Genomic DNA, 10,197 nt, shown 5'->3' with positions numbered 1-10,197 from the left:
GATCATTCACAATGGCCGTCTGCAGGCTAGAGAGCTGGAAGAACCAGTAGCTGTGCAGTCCAAGAGACAGAAGCCCCAGAACAAGAAGGACCAACAGTGCTACCCTAGTCTGAGACCAAGGCTTCTAGAAACTACCTGGAGAATCACTGGCAGAGTCCACTTTGGAAGAGTGAAGAAGTGAGAATTGGATATCCTCAGAAGATTGAAGTAACAGTAAAGAACCTGATCAAGAACCCATTCAAAAAGAGTTGAGGTTGCATCTGCTTCCTTGTTCTTCCAACTTTTATTCCATCCTATTGTGCGGTGCTGCCCACGCTCAGGGAGGGTCTCTACTACAGTTCACTATCCCACATTCCAATCATTCCTAGACACGCCCTGTCGGGGTTTCCAGGACCCCCAGCCTTGGGCATGGTCAAGATGGCACCTGACGCTGAGCCAAAAGCGGCCAGCTATACAGTAAACAACCAGCGAATTCCAATGATTGGCTAGTTAACGATGTGACTAGAGCATGCCCCCCTCGTGTACCTATCCTATGCTTGCAGCTGTCCGCGTTTACCTCGTGTGCTCTCCCCTGATTGGTTGAAGTGTATATAAGCCTGGTGGGTGGGAGAGTGGAGAGGCAGAAGCGGAAGAAGCGGCGGAGGCGGAGGCTGAAGCTGAGCTGGAAGCTGAGAGTGCGCGGAAGCTGGGAGAAGCTGAGAGAAGAGAAGCTGGGAGTGCGCGGAAGCTAGGAGTAAGGGAAGTGTAGGAGAGGGACTGTACATAATAAACTTCCAAAGCTTCAGACGTTTGTCGTGTCTCTCTCTGCGGGCAGAGGGAGCGCGATAACGCCCTCAATGACACACCCAGAAGCCTCTTAATCATGGCATCTCTTAATCCAATCAAGTTGACAATTCAAATTAACCATTACACCCCCCTATTTATAATGGGGACCCTGTCTCATCCTATCTTCTACTGTTTATTTGTTTTGTACTAGGGATTGAACCCAGGGGCAGTTAGCCACTGAGCCACATCTCCAGCCCTTTTTTATTTTTTATTTTGAGAGATAGTATTGCTAAGTTGCTGAGGCTAGCCTTGAACTTGCAATCCTCCTGCCTCAGTTTTGTGAGTCTCTGGAATTGCAGAGGTACGCCACTGAGCCCAGCTATCACTATTTGATTCTTTCACAGTGGCACATACACCATCTAAAAACATTTATAATAATACTGAGTTTCACTTTATTTTTTAAACTGCCCTCTTCAGCAAATTGGAAGTGTTTTTGTGAGAGTAGAGTGTTTTCTTTTTATTATTATTGGCAGTGCTGGGGATCAAATCCAGGGCCTCAAGCATGCTACACATGTGCCGTGACACTGAATTATACCCCCAGCCCTGTTTTTCTTTTCTTTTCTTTTCTTTTTTAGCTGTTTTGTTCTTGGTATATCCCCAACATCTGTAAATGTACTCTGCTCAAAAAAGAAGCTCAATAATGTTTGATGAATGAGTCAGAGAGCAAATGAATTAATGAATCAATACTTTACATAGCCCTTTAGGATTTAAAAACCATTTCACATCTTCTTTATTCCTTTGAATAATCAGGCAACAGCATTGTATTAGTTTCCTTTTGCTGCTGGAACAAATGACCAAAAGTATTAATGACTTTAAACAACAAAAACCAATTATCTTGCCATTCTGTGGACCAGAAATCTGAACTGATCTAACTGGTCTAAAATCTAGTATCAGAAGGATAGTGCTCCTTTTGGGGGGCTCTCAGGAAGAATCAGTTTCCATCTTCTAGAAGTCACCTGTATTTTTTGCCTTCCTTCCTCCAGTTCAAAACCAACAATGGCTAGGCATGGTAGTGTGCATCTGTACTCCCTGACTTGGGAGGTTGAGGCAGGAGGATCACAAGTTCAAGACCAGTCTCAGCAATTTAGCAAGACCCTTCCTCAAAAATAAAAAATAAGGATTGAGGATGTGACTAAGTGGCTAAGCACCTCTGGATTCAACCCCCGGTACTAAAACAAAACAGAACAAATAAACACAAAACCAATAATGGTCAGTCCAGTCCTTCTCACATCAAACCACTCTGAACTCTGCGTACGTCTTCTTCTGAGCTGGAGCTTGTGAAAAGAAATATCTTCAAAGTCACCCTTTGTGGATTCCAGTGGAACAAGGTTAAACTGTTTTAATGTTGATTCTGACCACATACTTGTGTTTTTCACATCTCTGAGTCAGATTTTATTTTTAAAACCAAACCATATTATTCTTATTTTTTAAAATATAACATGATCACATAACTTCTGCAGTGTCAGGATTCTCAGATGTAAAGCCTAAACTCAGAAACTAATACCCAAGGGTGTTGTGGGTGTAGCTCAGGGGAAAAGTGTGTGCTTAGTATGCTGTATGAGGCCTGGGTTCAATTCAAAGAGCCAAAGGCAACAGAGAGAAAGAAAGAAATTAATACATGATGATTCTATTCACATTACCCACATTACTCATCAAGATTTTCCAAACTCTTTTTGGTCCCAGAAAACCTCAAAAGTAATACTGTGTTTTTTACTTCACAGGCCTTAATGGGAGCAGAGAGTAGGATTTTGTATGCCATCTAATCTAGTAGCTCCCAAACTTTCTGGAATTAGGGAAATTTTTTAAAATTCCTAACACCTAGATTCTATACCAGGGGTTCTGATGTAGAGTGTGATCTTGGGTAAGGCCTTTTTAAAAACTTTCTAAATGATTCAATGTACCAAAAAGTCAGAAACCAGGGAACATTCTCCCTGGCAGTCCTAAACAGGCTTCTTGTGGATATGCCACTTCCTGGACCTGTCCCCTAATAATACCCTATAACTGCAGCCTTTCATTTGCTCCTCTGGGCCTTGCTCTCAGGAACCTCCAGGAGGGAGGCAGTTGAGTTGGCTGCAGGACCTGAGCCCACACCGTGTCAGATTGGAACTCCAGTCTCAGAGGGACTGTGGAATCTGACAGTGGAAACCTGGTAGTACAGTAACCCAGGTTTCCTTCCCTCTGGTATAAATTGAGGAAACATAAATTCACGTCTTTCTCATTCAGCACAGCTCTGGTGGAGCCTGAGAACTGGGGAAGGTTTTGTTCATGAGGCAAACAAATCTTCACTCTCGATATAATTTCTTCAATTTCCTTGAAGGTAGTATGAACTAGAAGGTGGGGCAAGTCTTCTGAAATTGAAGTGGGGATTGAACTGCTCTTAGAAGAAAAGGTCAGAGAGCAGGTGCCAGGAGCCAGGAACAGGAGGCCAAGTCAAGAAGAGAAATGTAGGAGATTTCTTACCGGCTGTTTTTTTTTTTATCTTCGTTGTTTGTTTTAAGTGAAATCGTGGCCCCAATCTATACAACTCCTCTCTTCCAACTCCCTTCTAAAATCCTGAGTCAACTGTCCGCTCCTCACTAATGCACTAATACCAGTACAAGGAGAGTGTCATTCTCAAAGATTTCAGAGTGAGAATGTGAGTCATAATAAAGAAAGGACCACACAGCTTTTACACATATTTCTTTACCCCTGTCTCCACTAAGGGAATGCAGACAAATATTTAATGACTATTTGCTTGAAGGAATATGAGGTATCAGCTTCCTTAGGCACATTAGTTCTGCATTGGGCAGAAAAATAAAAACAGAAAGGGGAAGTTAACAGAAGGCTGCCTGGGTTCTCAAACTGTGACTCATGTAGTCAGCAGGAGGGTGACTGACCCCACCCAGAGTTTCTGATTGAGTAGGTGAGGTGTCTCTAACAAGTTCTCAAGAGGTGCTGATGCTGCTGGTCTGGGGACCACCCTTTGAGAAGCACTGGCTCACAATGCTCTCAGAAATGATTTCACAGGCTGTTCTTTGAAACTTTAATAGATTTTATGAGAAAAGAAAGCATTGTGGTCAATGAGTTAGGAAAACAATGGATTAAAATAAGTTAAAGGAGGGTTCTTCTGAGAAATCAAAATAATTTACTATCTGTACATGACACCTCACTGTCTACATTTACCCAACATTTTAATCCCAGGATTTTTTTTTTCATGGTACTAGGGATTGGACCCAGGGGTGCTTGACCTTTGAATCCTATCCCCAGCCCTTTTTAATGTTTTGTTTCTTGACAGGGTCTCCCTGAGTTGCTTAGGACCTCGCTAAATTGCTGAGGCTGGCTTTGGACTTAGGATCCCTCTGCCTCAGCCTTCCGAGTTGCTGGGATTACAGTCGTGCACCACCACACCCAGCAAACCCCAGGAAATTCTTACCTGGAAAAATGAAATAGTAAGTAACCTTATCATTGGTTCTAGGAACTTCCTGAAAACCTATTACAAGTTGTAACATGAGGCACACCATGTACCCTTATTAGAGTAAAAACCATTTTCCCAGGAAAACAGCATCAAAAGAGTATTTACTTTTGGACTCCCTCACCAATCCTAAATGATTAGGTCACATACTTGCCCGCTTCTAATATAATTGTCACCCAGCTCAGGTTCTCTTCCTCATTGGAAGAGCCAGGGAACTGGGCTTTTTATTGTCCACCTTGAAGCCAGGCGTGATGGCGAACACCTATAATCTTTGTGACTTGGGAAGCTAAAGCAGTTGAATCACAAATTCAAGGCCAGCCTCAGAAACTTAACAAGACCCTCAACAACTTAGTAGACCCCTGTTTCAAATAAAATACAAAATAACTGGGGATGTAACTCAACGGTAAATGTTTCCTTGGGTTCACTTTCCAATACCAAAAGAAAAAAAAAAAAAAATTGGCCACCTTGAAGTATGACCTCTGGCACTTTTTGGTGGACCCATCTGCAGGCTGAACTTGGAACTAGTGAGTCATGAATATGACCCTGACCGTGGCTAAGGAACTCACTCTAGCTTAACTTGTTCCTGGAACCACCGCTGTTCTAAATAATGATCATATGAAAGTATTTTTTTTTTTTGTATTACTTTGCAGTTTATACAGTCATAGCCATTAGAAAATGCAAAGGGCACAACCCTGTGTTGTTTCAAATCCATCACTCAACTTCCTGCCCGGTACATGAAAGGTGATGTCAAACTAGACAGTAGACACTTTTTAATCCAGTTGCTCATATTTTCACTGCACAATTTTAACTGGATTGCCCACATTTAGGAAGAGAACGAGATGTAATATTTAATGCTGCACAAAAAATAATCCATTTGATCTTTGTACCAGGTTTCGGACAAGGACTTTCTAAAACTCTTGGAATTTATTGAAAGATGGGAATATCTTTGGTGGCTTCAGGATGGGGAGTGGTCACCAGAAAGTCCAACACTTGAGTAGAATGTAGGGATGTTGGTACCAGCCTGACTCCTGACTTCCAGAGAGGGCACTAGTTGAGGGCATGGCATTGAGTTCAATTCCATGGACAATGATTAAGTCAGTCATGCCTACTCATGACACCTCAGTGAAAAACTATGGACATTGAAGCTCAGAGGAACTTCCTGGTGGGTAACTCTTCGATGTGCCAGAAGAGTGATACAGATACACCCTGCTTCCCCAAGAAAAGGGCAGGGAAACTGTTTTCTCCCAGAACTCACTCTGCAGGTAGCCTTTATAAGAAAGTGATAATCAGAAGTATTGTGCTTTTCTGAGTTTTGTTAGTTGTGCTAGTGAATTACTGAACCTGAGTGGATGGTGAGACTCCTCAGATTAGCAAAGAGTAGATCTAAAGAACAAGCGACCTGGATCTCTACTTGGCGCTGGAACCTTAAGTGAGAACAGACTTTTATGTTGTTGTTTGGGGGCCTGGAGTATGAGCCCAGGGTCCTGCATATGCTAAGTGTGTGCTCTACTTCAAAAATCTAGCTGTATGTGGTGGCACACACCTGTAAGCCCAGTGGCTCCAGAGACTGAGACAAGAGGATTGCAAGTTCAAAGCCAGTCTCAGCAAAAGTGAGGCTACTAAGCAACTCAGTGAGAACCTGTCTCTAAATAAAATACAAAACAGGGCTGGGGAATGTGGCTCAGTGGTTGAGTGCCCCTGAGTTCAATCCCTGGTACTCCCTGTCCCCCCCAAAAATCTAGCTCCAACTCAGCTCACCTGATCAGAACTGCTGTCAATCCAAAGAATGGTGAGAATATCTTTTTGTTTTTAATGGTATTGGGGATTGAACCCTGGGGTGTTTATCACTGAACTATATGACCAACCCCTTTTTATTTTTTATTTTTATTATTTATTATTTATTAGTTACTGGGGATTGAATCTATGGGGACTTTACCAACGAGCTATATCACAAGAACTTTTGATTTTTTGTTTTGAGACAGGGTCTTGCCAAATTGCTGAGGGTCTTGCTAAATTGCTAAAACTGGTTTTGAACTTGTGATCCTTCTGCTTCAGCCTCCTGAATCACTGGGATTACAGACATACACCACCACACCAGACTTAAATGTTCATTTTTTAGGACATTGCATTAAGGAATGGCTTATTTTTTTACTTGGTGCTAGGGATAAGGAATGGTTTATTATACAGCAAAAGCTAACTGACACACAATGGGAGTGTAATTGATATGACTTCTTTGGAAAACATTGAAACAATTTCTTGTGTAATTAGAAATGCATATACTCAGTGCCCCAATGATTGAAATCTTAAATATACTCCTTGAGGAAAATCTCAATAATGTGCCAGTGGCGATATGTACAAAAATGTTCTTGGAAGCTTGTATATTTTATAAGAATTAAAACTGGAAAAACCCAAATCAGTCATCAAAAGAAGCAGAAAAATGAATAGTGTGTTCATATTATGGAATATTATGTCACAATTAGATGAAATAATCTATAGCTACATGACTCAAAATGAATGGATCTTAAAAATTTTAGAGTGAAATTAATTTTTGATAATGGTTACCTTTCAGAGGATGAGGATTTTTTTTTAGTTGATTCATTGTACACAAATGGGGTACAACTTTCATTTCTCTGGTTGTACACGAAGTAGAGTCACACTGTTTGTGTGTGACATGTACATAGGGTAATGATGGTTGTCTCAATCTATTCTCTTTCCTTCCCCCTACACCCTCCCTACCCCTCATTTTCCTCTATACAATCCATCCTTCCTCCATTCCTGCCTCCCACCCCTCCCATTATGTATCATCATCCACTTATCAGATAAATCATTTGGTTTTTGTTTTTTTGGGGAGTTTGGCTTATTTCACCCAGTATGATATTCTCTAACTCCAGAGGATGAGGATTTTGGTTGAAGGAAAATGCTATGGAAAGGTAAGCAAAGATTATCCAATTGGATTTATAATGTTTTGTTCCTTTAAAAATAATTTAAAGCAAATATTTGAAAATACTAACATTTTCAAAATTAGTAGTGGGCATTTGTATTACTATTTTAATTTATTTTGTGTATTTGAAATAGATCATAAATCAAACAAATTAATTGCACCTAGTTTATCTGCTAAAATAGCAGATGTAATGACTGCTTAAGGAGATAATATTTCTTAAATTAATCCTGTAATTTTTGTTATCTAGGATATAGACAATTTTTCACACATATAAACTATGTTGTAATTAACATTGTTGCACACTACTGCTATTTTCATATGATTCCTTTTCAGAAGTATAACTTGTATGTGTCAAGATATATTTATTTATTTATTTATTTTGGTACTAGGGATTGAACTCAGGGACACTAGACCACTGAGCCACATCCCCAGCCCTATTTTGTATTTTATTAGAGACAGGTCTCACTGAGTTGCTTAGCAGCCTCTCAACCTTACTGAGACTAGCTTTGAACTGGAGATCCTTCTATCTCCACCTCCCGAGTCGCTGGGATTAAAGGTGTGTGCCTCCACGCCTGGCTGTATTTACTTTTCAAGTTTGTTAATATTTATTTTCAAATTATTCTTTAAAAGGTGATATCAGTTTATACTACTACAGCAATATATGATCCCTTTATCAACACTGAGAAACATATTATTTCTCTTTGCCAGTTTGAGAGTAGTAGTTGTTTTAATTTACCTTCTTTTGATTATGATGATAGTGGATTAATTTACCAGGACTGCTGGAACAAAGTACTGCAGATCAAGTAGCTTAAACACAGAAATTTATTTTCTAACATTTGTGAAGGCTTGGAGTTTGAGATATTGGTGTAGGCAGTATTTGGGTCTTCTGAGGTCTCTCTGGCTTAAGATGTATGTCTTCTGCCTGAATCTTCACATGGTCTTTCCTCTATTTCTGTGTCCAAATTTCTTTGTTATGTAAGAATACTAGTCATGCCGCATTAGAGCTTGTACTAATTATCTCATTTTAACTTTAACTTTTTAAAGCCTCTACTCCAAATACAGTCACATTCTGAGGGATTAGGAGTTCAAAGTATGAATTTAGGACTTCAAAGTATGAATTTAGGGGTGACAGAAGTGAGTCCATAACAGTGAATATTTATTCTTAAATTTATTATTTAATTGAATTGTTCTACTATATTGATTTCTTGCCCTTTTATTGACCTGCATTTTTGCTTATCAACTTGTAAGAATTTATTATATATTAGAATACTTGTTATGAAAATCACATGTATTTTTTTTTCCCCATTTTTTTTATTTATTCTCAGTACTGGGGATTGAACCCACGGCCTCAGGCATGTTAGGTAAGTGCTCTGCCACTGAGCTATATTTTTAGTCCTTCCATTCCCACCTTTTTTTGAGACCAGATCTCCATAAATTGCTGAGATTAACCTCCAACTTGTGATCCTCCTGCCTTGGCCTCCTGAGTAGCTGGTATTACAGCCATATGCCGACATCCCTGACCTACCACTTATTTTTTAACTTACTTCTGGGAAAGTTTAGGATTTTGCTTCTATTAAAAAGTTTTATATAATCAAAGGAAATAATCTTTTCATTTACAGTTTTCTAAATTGGATGTCCCCACACTTTCATAATTATTTATATATCTAATACACACTAAAATATTTGTAATTCGTAGATAAATTTCAGTTAAAATTTTTATTACTTTTACTGTTTGTTTTTCACATGTACACGTTTACCATATTTTTTCACACTGAAGTGTTTAGTCCAGATGTAATTCATTTAGTGTATTATGAAGCATGAAACAAAGTAGTAGCCAGTTGCCTAAGTTTAGTGGCCCATGTTTTGAGTGAATAATAAATATTAAAAATATTAAATTAATATTGTTTTCTATTTGTCCTTTGGTGATGATTTTCATGTTTTCATATGAATTTTGTTGACGTTTTTATTCGAAGTTTTACTGAGGGTTATGGAAAAATGTACATTTTCCTGTTGATTTTAGTTACAGTTTGGGTGATTTCATTTTCACTGTTTTCTGAGGTGGGATAAATGAATCATTTTTGTCTCAACACTAGTATGCAGCTTTTGACCTTTTTGTTTTGAATAAAGCACAAAAAAAGAAGTAACCATTTATCATCCAGATTTTTATTACTCCGAGTGCTCTGCAGAATAGAAAGGTTTTATTTTATGGGTCCTCAGGTTCTGCTTAGCTTTTTTTTTTTTTTTAATTAAAATGAAAAGAGACTTTATTTATTATTTCTTTTGGACTATCCCTAAATCCAGCCTTTTCTAAAAACCACCAGTCCTCATGGGCTGCACTGCCAGTTACCTATTTATATCTCCCAACTCCAGATTCATTCAATATCTACTCTGTGAAATTGACCTGGATACTGCAAATGTTTTTCCTTTGTCAGTTGGTATAATGTTAAACTTTGTCAATAGTGGGTGCTGGAGAGACACTACAGGGAGAAGAACTTTCCCCCTACTTCCAGAGTGCACCTTAGGTAGACCCCTGCTGCCATACTGCTTCCCCAAACCCAGGTCCTGTACTACCAGATATATTAAGTGTTCAGAACACGCAAGAAGTGCATGCCTGTAATCCCCAGTGACTTAGGAGGCCAAGGCAGGAGGATCTCAAGACCCTGTCTCAAAACAAAAATAAAATGCATTGGGGATGTAGTTCTGTAGCTCAGTGATAGAATGCTCTTGGGTTCAATCCCCAGTAGGAAAGGAAAGGAAAGAAAAGAAAAGAAAAGAAAAGAAAAGAAAGAAAAGAAAGAAAAGAAAAGAAAGGAAGGAAGGAAGGAAGGAAGGAGGGAGGGAGGGAGGGAAAAGAAAGAGAAAGAAGGAAGGAAGGAAGGAAGGAAGGAAGGAAGGAAGGAAGGAAGGAAGGAAAGAGAGGGAAGAAAGAAAATGGAAGGACTTTTAAAGTTTGGATACTTTTTGTTACTTTGAACTCAAT

The sequence above is a fragment of the Sciurus carolinensis genome, chromosome 14 (assembly GCF_902686445.1).
Source record: "Sciurus carolinensis chromosome 14, mSciCar1.2, whole genome shotgun sequence".
Taxonomy (NCBI): domain Eukaryota; kingdom Metazoa; phylum Chordata; class Mammalia; order Rodentia; family Sciuridae; genus Sciurus; species Sciurus carolinensis.
This window is presented reverse-complemented; position numbering follows the sequence as displayed.